We start from the raw sequence: 16,106 nt of genomic DNA on the forward strand, positions 1-16,106 counted from the left end.
AAGTCCCACCTCTAACAGAGTGATTTCATTATCCTGGGCAGTAACTACTTCTCAGTGCATTGAGTAACTCTCTAATATTATAACTTGCAAAGAAGGTGCTGACCTGCATTAATCTAAGGGGTTTCTTCATTCAGGAGTTCCCTATACCAGTGAAATCATAGGTCCCTATTATTTAGGTCCCTGTTTCTTTCCTTATTGTAATAATGTTCTTGCTCCCCTTTAACCTCAGTAATTTTACTCTGAAATCATAAATAGCAGTAGTATCCGTGTATTGTGTAACAGCCAGGGTCTTAATACACCTTTAGACTACCTTTAGTGGTTTCCATAACTGTTTCTTATTTTCACTCTCATTTACTGTTATTTGGAGTTCAAACATATAACATTTCTTGTCTTCAGCACTGCCTCATTCTTTGAAAGTAATGTTAGGGTCAAAGATAGTCTTAAACAAGGATATGAATATGAATTCAGGTAATTTGTGTGCATATACAACTTAAGGGCCACTGGTTTCAGAACAAGAAAGACTAGAGAGCTGTTCCACACTGCTCACATCTTCCTGTGGCATTACAAATGAATTGAGGTACATTGATTGGGCAAAAGGATATATTGGGCATGGAAAACCTGGTCTAGAATGAAAAGAATGAATGCTGACTCTTTTCCTTGCCTGAATCAATGAAAGGCAAAGCAGTAATTATACCTTTAATTTATAGTAACTTTTCCTCTTTGTCAGATTAGGCACCTTGTTTATTGTTGGTGATGTTGGAATTATGTGGGAATAAATATTTGATTTTTTTCAGAAGTTTACAGTTTTTAAATATAGGCAAAAAGAATGTCTACAAATAAATGTGGCATTTCATATAGTGAACCTTTCTAGACCTTATTTTATGTGACTATCATATGTTAATTCTGTTATGTATAGTTAATAAATTACCACAGGCTAAAGCAGTGGGTACATTTTTAGAAATGGAGCGGAGAAATAATGTAAATTATGCAGCAAGTATTTGGTGGAGTAATATTTAGGTCAATGATATCTTTGTTTAAAAAAACATACAATTAATCTCATATTATATAAGGTGATTATGTTTTGGGAAAACACATATGACCTAATTCTACATGTAGAAAATTGAGTTAGTTGATACTTTATTAACCCACACTTTATATTAACTTTGATATAGTTACATTAGTATTTTATATCAATAAGAAGTTACCCATATGAATTTTTAAATTCTGGAGTGCAACATAAATTTTCATATGTATGTATTTCACCCATATTTTAGTGCCAATTTCTTTTATTAATTATCATACTTTAATTATTTGAAGATTGATAAAATAGTATTTCTATGCTAGCTCTATTATCTAGAATTTTTGACTGGCCCAAATTGTACTTTCCCTAATCTTGTGGAATGACAATCCTTTTGAATTTATAAATGTGATTATATGCATCTCTAGTGCTTCAGCACAGTACCTGGAACATAGTAAGCCCTTAATAAATATTGATTAGTTATTTTAAAAAAATTAACATAGAAAAGGCAACTTTCAATGAGAAAGGTTATTCACAGCAAAATATTAATCATTGTCTTTGCCTAGAGTTTTAACATATTTAAAGGTTGTTCTTGGGGCCAGCTAGTTGGTGCAGTGAGTAGAGGCTGGCCCTGGAGTCAGGAGGATATGAGTTTGGATGCAGTCTCAGACACTTAACACACACACACACACACACACACACACTCAAAATCTAGCCTGTGACCTTGGGCAAGTTACTTTACCCCAATTGCCCTACAAAAAGAAAAAAAAAATTAAAGTTCTTCTCTGACAATTTATTATTTCATTTGGATATGGTATACATATATCCATGCATACATGGCAGCTTGGTATAATGGATAGAACAGCAGAACTTAACATCAGGAAAAAAAAAAACTACGTTCAGGTCTAACATCTGACATATGCTAGGTATCTGATCCTAGGGAAGTCATAAAACTTCTCTCACAACTCTCTAAGATCCTGAAGTTATTAAGAAGGTGCATTGGTAGAGGGAATTTCCTCATTTGGATATTTCCTATATCAGTAAAATAAGTCTAGTCTCTATCCCCTATCCTTACACATGCACAAAAACCACAAATGGATTAATGAAAAATTATTTATTAAGTACATATTATGTGTTAAACATTATGCTACCTGGGACTATAAAAACAAAAACAAAGCTAGATCTTACCTTAAGGAACTTTTGTTCTAAAGGGTGGCTTTTTGGAGTGGAAAGTTACAGAAATGGTGAGTGGAGCCATAAGGAAATCAATTAGACATATACTAACCCATTTGTTTGTTTTCTAAACTGTATTTAAGAAGTAAGCATAGTTTAGTACATTTTAGGGAAATGTGTTAAATATGACAGAAATAGGTTGAGGGAAGGTAAAAACTTTAATGATCTAAAAATTTTACCTATGTAAATCAATTCATTCCATGTTGATTTGGAGACATTACTAGAATTTATGGTGAATTATATGAATCTCTTGTTTTCTCTTTGTAAAGTAGGCAATGTAATTACATTATTTTTCATTTTTCCAACTTTCAAAGGTGTTTAAAATGATGTGTCTTTGGAAAAATGTAAAATAAAAGAACCCCTGTATTTTAATATAATTGATTTTGAGGGTCCTTTCCGGTTATTATTTCAAAAATTAACAATTGTCCTGAGTAAGAAAAATGGTTTTGTGGTAGAAGTGGAACATTCTAATTATCAGTAACAACCACCAATGTAAGTAATTCATTTGGGAAAGAATTGACATTTACTGATGGAATCTTAGCATGAAATTTCAAAACATGAAAAAAGATTAACAAGAAACATATATTTAATTGACTTAAATCAAGTTTACTTTTCCTCTCTTATTTATAACTTCCTCAAACAGCTGGAATTCCGTTATTTATCAGTATTATTTAAAATTACAAAGAGATAATTCATATCAGAAAAATTTTATGGTCACTCATTTGAATTTTGAATAAACCTATCATATTCAGTCCCTCATAGACTAAGATTTTTCCTTTCCATTACAAAAAAAGATCATCCCAATTTAGCACAGTTTTGCTATCCTTCCACTTCCTCGTTGCCTTCCTGCTGAGGACATAATTTCTGGATCTGGGAGATATACTGTCAGCACAGTGAAACAGGAAATTACTTTCCCATGTCAGCTGGTGTTGGTAAAGAAAAAGAAAGGTTTGGAGAATATATTTCATTTACCCTTTGAAATGCCATTGGACATTCAGAGGAAGTTCAGAACTAAAGGAGAACTCAAAAGCAGTGGTATCAACATATATATTCCTTATTACTCCCTCCTGTAAAGTCATCCTCTCAAACTTGCATCTCCCTCAAAAAATAATAGCCAGGAAGAACAAAGCTATGTATGACCATGTATGCTGTTCTTTGGTTCAATGGCAGGAACAAGCATTCTTTATTATTGAAATGCTTGGTTTAGAAGATATGCCAGTTTTCTTTCCCTGGAAAGAAGAGCACTTGTAGAAGAGCAGATATGATGACTGCTATTTCAGCTCTCCTAATTTCTATATATTTTATGCCTAGGAAAATAAAAATTTTAGGGAAATAAATAGTCCTTTATCGAATGCCAATTGAATTCAGCAAGTACTATGCATATTATTAGCACATGCTTTGTGCTTATTATTATTATTATTAAGTACTTACTATGCATAATATATTATATAAAGCACTAGAAATTAAAAACAAAAATTAAATTTTTTATGGCCTCGAGGAGCTTACATTCTACTGCTTGGATCTGTAACATGGTTGGATTTTTAAACTGCACATGGCTAGAAATACAAAGTAATGGAGATAAAGAGTACTCACAATTGAGGGAATTGGGGGAAGGCCTCAAGTAGGAGATGACAACTAAGCTGATCCTTCAAAGAAGTTTAGGATTCAGTGGATGATGTGAGGTTGAAGGGTATTTAGACAGATAGCAAGAAATGGAGTGCTGAGTCAAGGAACATTAGAGCCTCACTGCTAGGTATGTATGTATAGTTCCTGGCACATGATGCATATAAATGATGATGGTCATGGTGATGGTGATCCTTTGCCTTTGCTATGAAAAATGGATTCCTTGGATAAAATATCAGCTCCCCTTGAACTGAGTCCTTCTTACCCTGCTAATGAGACCTTTTGTTTTAGTTACTTTTGATTTACCTTCCTGGACTAGGCCTTTTAAAAATAAGTCAAATTCGGATATAGAAACAGAGAGGGGCTACACACAGACAGTGATTTATTTCCCAGGAGGGGCAGTCTGATTACCTATCTCTACTAGCAACCATGTTCCTAGGAATATCTGACATTAAAGGAAGAAACAGAGCAATAAAAAGTCAGGAATACAGTCATGTGAATTTTTAATCTTTTCAGAATCTCTGAGCCCTTTCTGTATGAATCAGAGCCTAAACAAAGATAATATAGAAGTCTAGAAATTTCTTTTTGTCTCTAGAGAAAGCAGAATCCTTGTAGGGAGGGAAAATGAGTTGTATTGATTTTATTCATGGGTTTGGGTAAGACTCTTTTGTGGGTTTTGCCTCCTGAGCATATAGACTATTTGTTCATTGTATTCCCATTCCTTGGCATGTAGAATGTACCTTGTAAATAAATGCCTGTTGAATTGAATTTTTGTTTATTTAAGTAAAAGAAGTCTGTATTTAATATGTTGGTAGCCTTAGTGCTACATGAGAGCTACAAGCCCTTAGAAAAGACATAAATCCAATTATTATGTTCCTACAGAAATTCCTAAAGGAGACCATGAGACAATATTAAAATGATTAGTGCTGACAAATTAAGCCCCAACTTTGTGAACCCATCACTTCAGGTTCTGGGCCACAGAATAACGTATATGTAGTACTTGTTTCCCTCAAAATACTTTGAGTAATCATCCTCTTTTCAATTATCTTTCTCAATAAGGATATTAACTCCTTCTTATCTACTCATCTCATATCATTTATGTGCCTTTTACCACTCTCTTCTCCTTCACATCCATCTCATATGAAATGGTGACCCTTTTTGTCAAAATTATCCCTTCTGCATGCACAAGTGATCCCATTCCATCCCATCTATTCCAAAATCTCGACTCCATTATCATCCTTATTTTCCTAAGATTTTTAAAACTATCCCTATCTACTGGCTGCTTCCATGCTACTTATAAACATGCAAGTCTCCCCCCTCCTCAAAATTACCCTCCCTTGATCCACTCATTCCCAATAACTGTCATCCTATATCTTTCCTCCCTTTGGTGGCTAAGCTCTTAAGAAGGCCATCTATAATCAGGCTTCCATTTCCTTTACTTTGACTCTCTTAACTTTTTGCAATCAGGCTTCCAGCTTCATTATCACTGAAACTAATGCACACAGCTCAATGATCTTACAACAGACACATGAGGAGAAAAAAATTATAAAACTATAGCTGCCTACAATGTGAAGTTTTAGTTATTTTATTTTTGTCTTTATCCTGGTGATCATCAAGTCCTATCAATTATTTCCATTTCAGTTCAGAATATCTCTTGGGTACATATCTCTTCCTCTCATTTGACCAATCTAGGTACTCACTTCCCCATGTATATGCATTATTTTACCTGCCCTCCCTGAATCTAGTCTCCTCTCTCCCCATTTTCCCAAATATATCTTTAATATCACTCTCTGATTAATCTTCCTTTAACATTTCCTTAATCACATCCTTCCCTTACTCTATTGTATACTGTGTATGTAGTTTTTTTTAGTACTTAAAGTCTCATATCCTTCCTTGGTTTTTAAGGTCCAACCTAACCTGTCCCCATCTTACCTATTTAATCTCCCTTATTACTTCTTATTAACATGTATCTTCCACTGTACCAATACTGGTTATCTCTCAAGTCCATAAATAATGCCTTTGTTCACTTAATTTTTGTGCACATTGTTCCTATTGCCTGAAATGCCTTTTTTCCTCCCTGCCTATATAAATATTGCTCATCATTCACAGAGAAAGCCAAGTTCCACCAATTCCATGAAGCTTTTTTCTTGCTATTCCAATCATTTAAAAGTATACATATAAAAGTGTATATATAATTCTTATTTCATGTGGGCTAAAGTCCTTGAGGACAAGGACTGTATTAATTTTTTTTATATCTCTTAGAATACCTGGCACAGTGCTAATCAGTCTTAATAACCATCAATAAAAACACTATAATAAACATATTAAATAGGTAGTAAAATCATATAGAAAAACTAGCATTCAACAAAGCAGAACAAAATTAAATAACTGAAGGAAAAATTTTTATATTCTGGTCCATTTGAAGTGCTTTGAAAAAAAAGTGGTTTATATATATATATATATAGTTATGGTGAATGTACATACCAATCAATCACTTAATATTTATTAATTGCCTACTATGTGCCAAGCATATACAGGTATCATAACATTGATCTCACTTTGTACCACTTAATATGGGTCTTTCCATATTTCCTTTCATGTTTATACTTTTTATAACACCCTAATATTCTATCAAAAGAAGGTACAGAAAGGAGATATTTCGTACTTGCTTTTATAGTGCATGTTTACATAACTAATATGAAATAACTAATATGATAATTAATGTGAAATCAGAAAATAATTTTTTTTACCACCTTGCTCTGTTCCAGGAAAGTGACTGTTCAAATAGATATCAATGTACCTAGTTCTGAACTATGGACTCTGACAATCAATATATTTACACTAGGATTTTCCAATTGCAGTATTGTGGTCATGATTGGTACTTGTGTCACTGTACATATGTATAGTTAGTAGGGCCTGATTAAACTTTTCCCAGGGGACATTGGTAAATTAGCAGTATTTTGTAATTTGAATTACGCAGGAAGTCTTAAGTAAAGATGGAATGTCTTACAACTAAAGAGCTGGTAACCTTTGAAGGTAGGTATTCTGTATTTACATGGTAGAGGATGATGGTAATTCTGCTTATTTAGTCATACTTTTATTAGTCATCTTTTAACAATATTTAGCAAATTAAAATTTTATTTTTAAAGAAATTTGTTATCATCTACCTTAATCTTCATAGAGATAAATAATTTCCAAGGTGATAAAAATTATATTAGATGTATGGGAAAAAGTTTAACATATGGATTTAGTTTTATTACAACATGATTAAAAAGGGTAGTCCTGGTAATTATCCAAATTAAGTAAACCAATCAAAAATACCTCTTTAGAATGAGGATAGATATAGTTGTGTCTAGAGGTAGAAAAATGGAATAGATAGCATTTTCCATTCCTGTGATCCATATCATATTTATATTTGACACTTTTTCCTCTTACTCATCGCAGAGAAGAAATGTAGGGAAGGTGGTATGTTCATTTATTTAATTTAAGTGAAGCTATATTGACAGTTTTTCGTAATAAATTAAATAACATATAAATGATACTAAGAGGACTTGATATTAATAATGAAGGTATATGTTTTTACCTTTGCCATGTTTTATTTCACTTTGTAAATTGGGTAAAATAATAGATTCATTACTAGAATGCTTTAAGAATTTCATAGAGACATTTTAAAATTGGTATGTTACTTGTTATTTGTTCTTTGATCTGCATGATTTTACTTACCTTGTCTTTTAATGGTATTAATGCAGTGTTGTGGAAAAGAGGCTTGCGTTTCAGTTACAGGACCTGAATTTGAAATCTGTCTTTGCCATTTATTAGCTGAATGACCTTTGATTAAGACAGTTTGGGGGGCTGGGAGCAGTTTCCTAGGTCTAATCTAAGGTCCCTTCCAGCTCGAGATCTCAGGAGCCCATGATACTGTGAAGATAACCTCACAACATATATTTTCTAAATGTGATACTTACTAATTTCCGTAACTTATCTTAGATTGTTATTTTAGAAAACTTCAAATTTACAAAATATAGTCAATATTCTTATTTATAGATTTTGTAGATTATAGGAAATACATTGCATGTTGCTATACATATTTGATTTTGCACTTTAAACTTTTGTCTTTTGATATTACAATATCTTATCATACTGTGGAGTATAGTAACTATGTTTCCAATCGTTTTGTTTTTCCCTTCAATCATTCTTGACATTCAGAAATTTAGCACAATATAGTTAGCCCATATATGCGGGATACTTGTGACTTTATGTTGTTTTCTGTTTTATGGTGGTCACAATTTTTAGACAGGTATTCTTGTTCTTTAATAATTCATTTATATAGTACTTTTCATCCCTGTATATATGTACAGGAATCACTTCACCCACCACCGAATTGCAGCCACTTCTGAGGTGGAACGCAGCAACTGTTTAACAGCGCACTTTCCCCTAGGTGCTGACAGCTGCAGAAGAAATTGTACATGGTCCTGTACAGAAGGTATTTCTCCACTGTGCCATCTGCAGAATGAAACTGACTAGGAGTGCTACATAGACTGTAAGTTTCTTGTGTACCCATCCTAGACTGGAAAACCCAATGTGAGAGGGCTATATAATATAATTGGGAGCTTTCCTTCAAAAACTAACTTTGATGACTATCTTAAATTTAATGCTCATAACTCTGGCACCAAATTTTGCTAAAAAGTAACATAATCTGTGCTTGATAGCCTTTGGACTAACACATTTGGATGAATTCATCCCATGAATACATAGGAAATATACACTAAAAATTTTAAAAACTTGAACCTAAATTGCTTTAATAAAAACTTTTTTACATTTTAAACAAATCATTGTGCTGGAATTATTTTCATATAACCACTGCCATGTTCTATGAGCTTCTAGAGCCATATTCTTAAAATAACTGATTACCCTAATATTTAAGTGGGGTCATTCCTAAATAGTTTTGCTTGTAGTATTTCTGCATTGTAAAATATTTTAAGTCCGTTGGTTGTCCTTGTCAAATGAATACAGCAAAGCCAATTTGTGATATAACCTGTTTTTTTTTTTTTTTAACATTGGGCTTGTACTTTTTTACCTTAATGAAACAAACTATAAGGGGAAATCCCAGTAAATATGGGAAAGTTTTATGTATTGTGTATTTAGTTTACCCCTACCACCAAATTTTCTCCTTTCTTTTTTTTGTAAAAGCAAGTTCACAAAAATGTTGACTTGTGTGATGGTTTGTCATGTTATCTGTTTCTTTGTTTACATGTATATGTTATAGAAAAGTTATATATTAGTGATTGTTAAAATCCATCTTTATAGTTCATCGTTATACCATCCATTGCTTTGTAATTTTGTATATTAGGTGATTAGTATAATTTATCAGATTTTAAAGGTTTTATGTGTGTTCCTATATTTCTCTGTGAGAAGATGCTAAGGTAACTGTGTATAGAAAAAAAAACCTAGTTATGTATAATTGAATATTTTAAGAATGGTTGAATGTAAGAATATATAAGTTAAAGTTGATACTTGAAAACATCTGTATTTTGATGACTAGTATTTAAGTGAATGCAGATAGTGATTAAAGTCTGCCTCACTTACAGTTATGCTCCAAAAATATGTATCACATGAATTTAAATCTACTTCACATTAAGCATGCACATTCTTTTGAATACAAGTGCATCACACTCATGTTATCCTTATAAAGCAGATGACAGTTTGTAGTCATTGCATATTATCTTTGTCATATTCCCAGTAATGATTATTTGGAGTTATGAAAGGGGTCTTTGATCCTGCTGAGATGTTTTCTGTATATCACTTTAACTTTGGTAGCAAGATTTTTCTTCTGAGTCCTTTGCAAGATAAAAACTTTTGAGTGCAGGAAGAATACAAGTAATATACTTAACTGTGTCCAATCCAATTCAGTCAACATGTATTAAGCACCCAGCACTGTGCTAAGCATAAACACTAGGATGCAGTTAATAAAAAGACAGTCCCTGCCCTCAATGAGCTTACAGTCCAAATTTAGTGTCATGATATGAATGCAAAAATAAATTAGAAAAAAGAAAATTACCCCTACAATTTAAAAAGAATTTTCATCCGGGCTGTTGTCTAGATCGGTTTCATTTTTCTCTTAACTGGACCTGTTATTTCATTAAGGGAACTCCCAGTTATGAAACTCCTCATTGCCTTTTGGCAATTGATCTATATCTTGTATTCTTAAAGAATTTTCTGCTTTAGGTAATACCAGGAATCTTATTTTGTGTATATATGTAGATATATATATATATATATATATATATATAAATAAATTGTTTATATCTATAGACATGAGTATTTGTATGTATTACATGTACATACACACATATACATCAAGAATCCAAAAAGTCAATGCAGTTTAAAGCTTTAATAGCTTAAAATTGCACTGTTTTGGGAATAGTCTCTATCAATTTCTCCAACAATGCAATGTTTGTATATAGATATTATATAGACATATACATTTTCATGTATATCTACACTTTCACATATACACATATGTACCCTTTGTATATACAAATCCAATGAATATATATTATATTCAGCATTTAAAAGCCATTGCTTTAAGAAAATTACAGTTTACTAGGTTTTCAGTGCTTTTGTGACACCATGGTAAATTAGTAAATATGCAGTGTACATGAGTTCATTTTTTTTTTCTAGAATCATTTTCTTATTTTCACTAATGGCTTAAGTGCCCGACACTGAGAAAAATCGTAAGAATTTCTAAACCTTGCCTTTCTCTTCTCCTTTCAGCTCTTTAACTGAAATAATAATTGATAGACCATATTATATATTCTATATATTTATTGTACTTTAGGAAAGAAAAATTTTAAGTTAAGATATATAGCTCAGGTTTGTGAAAGTGTTTACTCTGAAGGTCTGTAGTATTATAAAAAGGTAAGCAAGAAGCCATCTGTAGATGATGTAAGTTTCACAGCTAATTAGGTAAAATCTTATCTCTATCTGTCTAGGGGTAATTTTAGTTAAGGAAAGCCCTCAAATCTCTAGTGTCAGCCATTTTTTAATTGTCCATTTTCTTTCAGAATGTCCCTCTTTGCATATCTAGAGCTGTGATATGGTATACTGTTCACTTAATTATTTTGATACTCGGATTAAATTGAAAATGATTAGGACAACATAAAGCATTTAAGTTTAAAACTGAACATGGCAGTTTATTTTCTTTATGTTTTTTTCCTTTATCTGTTTTAAGTGTATATATACCATAGAATTTGAAAAGAACTTACACATAAGTTGTATTTGTTTCAATAGACCAGTGGATTGGAATTTGATTTTTAGCTGTAATGCTCTGAAAACAACCAATTTTTCATTGTACACTTTACAAACAAATATTCATTCCCTATAGTAACTGGAGGAATATGTGAAATTGACAAAATTTTGTAGATTACTAGTCAATTAGAGTTGATTTTTTTCTGTATAAAGTATATTTTAGTTGTAGTGAATCTTAATATAATTTGTTTCAGTTCCTTGTTCCTTGCCATTAAAGAGGGTATAATTTATTGTATTTGTAGCTTCCGTGCTTAACATAATGCCTAGTTGACAGGTGGGTAACCTGTAACCTCAGGGTCACACATGGCCTTCTGAAATTCAAGGGGCCCTCCAAATTCAAAGGTCTACAATTGAGGACCTAGAGGGCCACTTGTGGCCTCAAGGCTGAAGCTTTCCCACAACTGTCCCTAGCATAATAGGCAGTTACTAAATATTTATTGATTAATTGGTTGATATAAGCTTCACTTTTTAAAAGACACTACTTTTTAAAGTGATTATTTTTTAAAGATTAATTTTAGAGACACATGAATAAATTGAATGATACTTGGGTAGTTTTCTTTATACCATTCAATTGAAGCAAACAACTAAGAAGTGAAGGAAGTTGGTCACTTCTAAGTGAACAAGTTAATTGTGTCTATATGTGAGGGTTTTTTTTTTTAATGCTATTTCAGAATGCTGAGAGACTATTCAAAACAGCACATATTTCTGTCATTTCACTAAACACATGCATATTTATTTAGGTTATTTTTCTTCAACAGCACTTTAAAAAATAAGTAATCTTTGTGAATTTTAAACTCAGTAATTAATCCAAAATATGTTATTTTATTACAAATATTTATTACAAATAGTATATTTTAACCTTATCCAGTAGGAAAGTTAGAAATTCTTGCATATTTTTAAAAAATTCTTTTTAAACTTGGAGAAGAAACTACTGTTATCCAAGCCCACAAAGCCAGAGGCAGAGGTTGGAAGAAAACCTTTGTTTTAAGACTTTAGCACTTCTCTTTACATTGTAACATAGGTTCTCCAGATATTGCAGTATCTGAATTCATTCAAATATTTCTGAGCAAATATTCATATGTGTAAAGTGTTCAGGGTGTGGAGTCACATAAAGTTGAATAAGATTTGGCACTTCCTCATTTGGAGCTCATAAATTAATTGAAAAGATTTAGATAGAAAAGATAGACAAATTAAATTATCTAGACATGAATTGTTTTTATGAATGCCTGCTTTCTCATAACTAAAGATGAGGGATGAAGTTAGGATATGAAAATATACTTAAAGTGTAGGTATACTTTAAAAATATCATTTTTGAAATGTGGAATTCACTTCTTATAATGCCATAACATTTTACTCTCTATATTGGCACACTTTGCTTAATGCAGTGAAAGAATTTCTGAAAATTTTTAGGTAAATATTTGTGTACCTCATATTTTTCAACCATTCCACAGGGTATCTACAACTTAGAGAATGGTTTACCCTGTGGTTCTTTTTAAACATAAAATATACTTTTAGATTTCCATATATATCCAATTTTCTAATTCAGTTTGTTTTATAAATTGTTAATCTACCATGAAAAAAATTGTACTTGATTACTTCAAAAGATCTGTGATGATATCAATATTGGTACTTCCACTGATCTTGTAAAATCCATGATAACCTTAGTGAGTAAATTCTCCAATGAGTCTCTGTGGCTAACCACCAAATTTCTATGGTGTACCATAGTATCACAGAACTTGTGCTGTGTTGGTATGCCTGTTAAATACCTAGGTCATCTCTATGTTGTAATGAGGCATTAGTAGTAGAGGTTGAATAGAAATATCTAATCAAAATATATTTAATGTTTTTTCTTTCACAATGCATAGAAATATGCAATAGAAAATAAGTTCTTACAGAATTTATGTTTCCAGATTTTAAGCAGGTCAGTGGCATCAATTCTTTTGAAACCTTATTAACAAATATTAATGTTTTGAATGAATTATGCTTAGTATTGAAATTTGCATTGGTCATTTTGGGAGGATAATTGCTAGATATGCAGATTATAGTTCACACATTGTCTTCAGTCATTAAGGACTGGTATTAGTGGTGATGATAATATGAATTGATATATTACAGAACATTTCTTAAAAAGGCTTCCATTTTATAACCCAGTATCAGGATTTCTGGGTCAAAGACTATGCATAATTTATTTATATTATTTGCATAATTCCAAGCCAAGTGAAGTCAGCAAGGCATTAAGTGCCTACTATGTGCCAGGCACTATTAATTGCTCTGTATTGTTTTCTAGAAAGATTGTACTAATTCACAGATTTCCATTAGTATATTAGTCTGCCTGTATTCCCACAGACCTCTGGACTATGACGATTTATGTTTTTATCATCTCTGTCAGTGTTTTCAAGATGTTTATCATTAGAAGTTATGATCTATATAACCAAGATAACTTCCTTAATTTTAACATTAATATATTTAAATTATATGCAGAAAAACATTCTGTATTTTAGCAACCTTATAGTTCTCTGAATCAGCATTTTTATATTCTTGATATGATTTCAGTTAGGGGTTTAACAGAGAAAGCTAATTTTTTTTGGTTATTGTTCAGTCGTTTCAATCATGTCCAACTCTCCATGACCCATCACCATTTGGGTTTATCTTGGTAAAGATGTGAGAGTGGTTTGCTATTCCCTTCTCTAACTCATTTTAAAAATGAGGAAATTGAGGCAAGCTGGATTAAATGACTTGCCTAGAGTCAAACAGCTAAGTAAGTGTCTGAAGCCAGATTTGAACTCAGGTTTTCCTGACTCTAGGCTGGGCTCTTTATCCACTGCACCACCTAGCTACTTCTGGAAGATAATTTACCCAAGAAACTAACTTCAATGTATTCTAAATGGTTGTTACTGTTCTTTCTGATTAGAGGGAAAAGATTGTTTCTTTAGGGTTTTGTTTTGGTTTTTTTTTTTTTGTTTTGTGGTGATTAACATACAGAATTCCTAAAAGTCTTTAAGCTATTAAAGCTTAAAACTTCACTAAGACATCCAGTATGTAAATCACTGCCCGTTAACTTTTAGTAAGGAAGCTAAGAAAAGGTCAAATCATCAAAATAAGATAATTAACATAAAATTAATGTTATTTAAAAGCATTTGATTTTTTTCCCCAATCCTTTCCACAGTGATTGCTTTTAATTGAATTTTTAAACTATCAATTTTTATTTTAATGTGTGGGAGTTATTAACTTAAAAAAAAAACCTAAGTCTTATTGATTCTTTTTTTGTTCTTACATAAGTCATTTTTGGAACTATTCTACTTTCAAAACCTGTCGTAGCAACGAACAATTCTGCAAAACCACTGATGCAGTAACCATATGTGATAGAGAATAAAGTAATCTTCCTCATTTAAAAGAGAAAGAATAAAAACATTATTGGTGTTGTTCAGCATTTGACTTCCATTTAGTTATCTTTTCACTTATATTGTTGTTCATTTGTATACTGTTGCTCCACTTCTGTTTTTTCTTTGTTAGTTCATATAAACCTTACCATTTTTCTCCGAATTTCTCATCCTCTATTTGAAAATTTTTTTACATCATTTAAAGTCCTTTCTCTACCAAGCAAACTATTTTCTAACACAGAATTTTCAAAATGAGGAAGAGAGAATAATTAAATGAAATTAATCAGTACATCCACTACATTGTCCCATATCTTTACTTTTCTGCCTTTGCCAAGAATCGAGAACGTGGCACGTTTATTTCTTCAGCTCTTCCTCAGGGCCAAGCTTGCTCTCATGAGCATTCACTACTGAGTTTTGTTTTGTTCTTTTTCCACGTATATTGTTTAGTCATTTTATATTTTGTTTTCATGGTTCTGCTTACTTTTGCTCTTCCATCAATTCATTTAAACCTTCCCATGGTTTTCTGAATTCTTTGTATTTGTCATTTCTTACTCCAAAGTAATTTTCTATTATGTTTCAATACCATAGTTTGTTTGACCATACTGCCGTTGAAGGGTAGACACTTTTCCACTTATTTATTATCACCAATACTGCTGATACAAACATTTTTGTAAATAATGAACCTTTATTTCCATCTTTGACATCTATAGGGTATGGCCAGGATTTCTGTGTCAGAAGATAAAATCACAGTTTAGTCACTTTTCTTGCATAATTCAAAATTGTCTTCCAGAATATTTGAATCAGTTCATAGTTTAGTACTGTATTTGTGTGCCTGTGTTCCCATATTCCTTCTGACAGTGGCTCTTTCCATTTTTAATTTTTTTTATCTTTGACAATTTCCAGAATGTGAGGTATTTATTTTGCATTTTTATTATTGTATAATTGTGTTGATTAGGAGCATATTTTTGTGGATGTTAATATTTTGCATTCTGTCTTTCAAAAACTGTTCTCCTTTGATCACTTATTTACTGAGGAATGGTTCTTGGTCTTTATATTTGCCTTTATCCCCTCTATAAGTTATAAGTAACATTTAAGGTAAAGATTTTTCCCACCTCTAAGCTTATTTTATTCTTTCTACATAATTTAGTTTTTGTAAAATCCATGAAAGTGCCAAATGCATATTGGCTCAGTTCTTTTCATTTTCTGTTCATTTTTTTTTTGGAGGGGGGAGGGTAGGGTAGTTGGGGTTAAGTGACTTGCCCAAGGTCAAACAGCTAGGTGTGTGTGTGTGTGTGTGTGTGTGTGTGTGTGTGTGTGTGTGTGAATTGTCTGAGGCGAGATCCGAACCCAGGTTCCCCTGACTCCAGGGCTGGTGCTCTACTCACTGTGCCACCTAGCTGCCACTGTTCATTTTTTTAAACATGGCTTTTGTTCATTCATATTTCTTTCTGAGTTCATATCGATGCAACTTTTTAGCTGTCAGTGTTTAACATTACCAGATTCCACAGACATCTTAGCATATTTAAAACAACAAAAAAGCCTAA

General features: G+C 32.0%; 1 protein-coding gene across 4 annotated transcripts in view; it reads left to right on the forward strand.

Moving 5' to 3' along the window:
* Nucleotides 1-16,106, forward strand: part of NOVA1 (NOVA alternative splicing regulator 1) — a 165,638-nt gene that overhangs the window by 41,262 nt on the left and 108,270 nt on the right. For 2 of the 4 annotated variants that reach the window (XM_069106014.1, XM_069106015.1), the window contains one exon: nucleotides 8,313-8,414. The exons of the other annotated variants lie outside the window; for them this stretch is intronic. The gene's annotated coding sequence lies outside the window, so the exon portion shown is untranslated. The remainder of the gene's footprint in view (nucleotides 1-8,312; nucleotides 8,415-16,106) is intronic. 4 annotated transcript variants of the gene reach the window in all.

The sequence above is a fragment of the Petaurus breviceps genome, unplaced genomic scaffold (genome assembly GCF_028583685.1).
Source record: "Petaurus breviceps papuanus isolate PSGF00001 unplaced genomic scaffold, PetGlider_PUasm1.0 77, whole genome shotgun sequence".
Lineage (NCBI taxonomy): Eukaryota > Metazoa > Chordata > Mammalia > Diprotodontia > Petauridae > Petaurus > Petaurus breviceps.